Genomic DNA, 3,697 nt, shown 5'->3' with positions numbered 1-3,697 from the left:
CATCATCCACAGTTCACTATCTAAGCTGTCTTAGTTTAACTCTTTATCTACTTTTGTTAGAAAACTCTCTATTATCCAGTATGCCTTGCATGGCTATGCTTAGATAGTTGAACTGATGTAATATTTGAGTCTCTATATATAGAGCTCAATCTTTCTTATTCAATACATCTCTCTGATTACGCATCTTGAAACTCATATCTTGTGTTATTGCTCTCATCTCTTTCTTACTCTCAAAGTTCACTTAAATACAACTGAATATTATCTCTCTTCAGAGCAAGTCATTCGTGACTTAATCACTAAGTTTGATCTCACTTACTAAGTTGGTCTGAATGCATTCCTTGTTAAGAATCAACTTATGTGTATACTTGATATAACACCTGTTGTCATTTATATTTCCTTACAATTCCGCAACTAACTCTCTAATTATCTAACTCGTTAACTTATTATTATTGTTGAACTTTTAGATCCTTTGAGATAAACTATTTCGCAACTATAGTTGTTCTAACGTTTGTTCAAGTGTGTCTTAAGTTTTTCTCTCAACATATCATCAATAAAAACTATCACAGACCAATCCAGCATCGGCCTGCACACGCGGTTCATGAGGTCCATGAACGCGGCAGGAGCATTGGTGAGCCCGAACGGCATCACCACAAACTCATAATGACCATATAGAGTCCGAAAGGCTGTCTTCTGCACATCATCGTCCCTGAATCGCATTTGGTGATAACCCGATTGCAGATCAATCTTGGAGAACCAAGATGCACCCTGAAGATGGTCAAATAAATCATCAATCCTCGAGAGGGGATAACGGTTCTTCATCGTTACCTTATTCAACTCCCGGTTGTCTATATACATCCGATGAGACCCGTCCTTCTTCTTCACGAACAGAATCGGGGCTCCCTAAGGCGAACTGCTCGGCCTGATAAATCCCTTATCTAACAGCTCCTGCAGCTCTGTAGACAACTCCTGCATCTCGGGAGGAGCCAACCGATACGGGGTCTTGGCTATTGGAGCCGCACCCGGAACTAAATCAATCCTGAACTCCACCTGTCTCTCCGAAGGTACCCCAGGCAAATCATCCGAGAACATGTCTGGATACTCCCGCACCACCGGTACATCATGCACGGTCGTCTTACCCTTATTCCGAGTATCCATAACATAGGCGACGTAACCTACGCAACCCTGTTGAAGGTAGCGCCTAGCCCTCGCTACTGAACACATGGTCGGTTCACGCTGCGGTCTCTCACCCTGAATCACCAGCTCTCCCCCACTTGGGGTCCTAACCCGTACCAACTGCTTCTCACAGTCGATCACCGCCCCATTAGGGCTCAGCCAATCCATCCCTATGATGACCTTGTTCCCACGCAAAGGAATGGGAACCAAATCAACGAGATAACGCTTGCCATACATCCTCATAACACAATCCCTATAAACCTCTGAAGCCCATACAGATCGATCGGTCGCAATCTCGACCTCCAAAGGACAATCTAACATGCTCGTAGGCTCGGCGAACCTCTTGCTGAGTGCAAGAGATACGGACGATCGGGTAGCTCCCAAGTCAAATAACACCAATACTGGGATATCGTTCACATGGAACCATCCTAAAATAGAATACATGGAACATAAATATAAAAACTGAAATATAATAAAAGATAGGGAAAAGAAACATACCCGTCACCACATCTTGTGCGACACGTGCCTCCTCGGCGGTCAGCTAGAAGGCTCGACTCCTTACCATAGGAGCATCTGACTTGCCCTGATGACCATCTGTAATCCACAGGGTCGTTGGAGCTGGCGCCGCCACTAGCACTCCTGATACCAATCTCGGGCAGTTGGCATTTTTATGGCCTCGCTGATTGTAGTTAAAAGAAAGCATGTCTGATTTCTGAATAGTGGGGGCAGGGGCAGTACAATCCTTGCTAAAGTGCCCAGTCTTGCCGCACCTATAGCAGCCTGATCCCCTCGCCCTGCAGGCTCCCTCATGCGTCTTGCCGCATTTCCCACAGCGGCCCCAACCCTGCTATCCCTTCGACCTCGAGTCGAATCCCTTGGGTTTCTTCACCGGAACCCCAGATGTCAGCTCTCGGCATATCATGGTACCGGGTTTTCTTCATATCCTCATCACCCGCATACTGAGGCACCAACAAGGCCCTTTCCCTGAACTTGGCGGTAATCTCCACCACTGTCTCTGTAGTCTACCTCATATATAAAAACTCCCTGGCCAGCTGCTGAATCTCCATAGCTGGCGCAAACACTGCTCGGAACCTGGCCACGAAATCTGACCAGGTCATGGCCTCAACAGCTGGAGCTCCCAATGTGTCACCAACCGCCTCCCACCAGTCTCTTGCTCGCTCCCTCAAACAGCCAGCATCAAATCTGACCTTCGACCCCTCAGGGAAGAAGCTCGTCAAATGTGCAGACTCAATGTCTGCGATTCATCGCCTAGCCATAATGGGGTCCTTCATGTTGGATTAGTGTCTAAGTCCATAACTATTTTGGTATGTACTTGACCCGATTATGCATGGTCCTTTTGGGTTGCCTTCACACTGGTGACTAGACAGGATGATTGTTGAGGAGAGAGGCTGGTTTATTGTTAAGAATAATAAATTAGGGTATAAATATGATTTGTTAATGTATTACATGAATAATATATTAATTTGGAATCATATTATTAATTAGTATTTAATCAGAATTTAATTTAGAATTAATTTTGGGATTAAAGGAACTGACTAAAAGTCCAAGGGCTTAAGGAAAGGAGTCCATGGACTTGCTTAGGCCCTAAGCTAAGGGATTAGGGTTTACACCTTGAAACCCTAGTTAGCCTTAAGTATAAATAGCACCCTAAGGCACTAAGATTTCGTCCAAGCCTTGGGAAACCCTAAAAGGGACAAAATCTAGGGCAAGATACCCTTCTCTCATCTCTCCCATATTCATCCTTTCACCTAGTGTGTTTGTGAGCCATTAGAGGTACTACACTTGTGGTACTTGCTTTCAAGAGCTAAGAAAATTCAAGGAATTAGTTGTTATTGCTATATAACAACAAAAGGTATGTATTCTATTTTTATATATGAATTTCGAAAATAATAGTAGCATGCCAGGTTTCTTTTTGTGTTCATAAAGTTGTATAACTAATAGTGAAAACATAGATCCAACTCTAGGGTTCCATGCACACATAGGATTGTTTATATAAAACCCATCAGTGGTATCAGAGTCATTGGTTTTTGTTTTCAATTAGCATTATTCTAATGTATGAACTTGACAAAAAAAGGGTTTATTGCTAGTAAACCCTAGGGCTTGGTAATTTTCGCAATTAGGGTTGCAAAACCCTAGTTTGCGATTTTTTGATAGGGTTTTAAACCCTTTCCTTAGCCTCCAAGATTTTGAAATCTAGGGTTATCCAACCCTTGGATTTCGAAATTGCCTCCTTTCCAAGGTTAGATCCTAAATTTTAGGGATTTAGATAATGCCATATCTTGTAATTATCCTTTAAATGTTTAAATTTGGTAATTAAAGATTTTGATTTATCCCATCCCATAATTTCGAAATCTAGGGGATTTAAGGGATTAAATTAAATTAATTGTTTAATTTAAAAGATATCCTTACCAAAATAAAAGATAATTGTCAAATTAATTAGATAATCATTTCCTTATGTGATAAACTTGATTTATTTGAATTATTTGATAGATTATCTTGCAAT

The sequence above is a fragment of the Lactuca virosa genome, chromosome 5 (genome assembly GCF_052849685.1).
Source record: "Lactuca virosa cultivar CGN04683 chromosome 5, Lactuca_virosa_CGN04683_v6, whole genome shotgun sequence".
Lineage (NCBI taxonomy): Eukaryota > Viridiplantae > Streptophyta > Magnoliopsida > Asterales > Asteraceae > Lactuca > Lactuca virosa.
The sequence above is the reverse complement of the archived record's forward strand: the minus strand, read 5'-3'. Positions refer to the sequence as shown.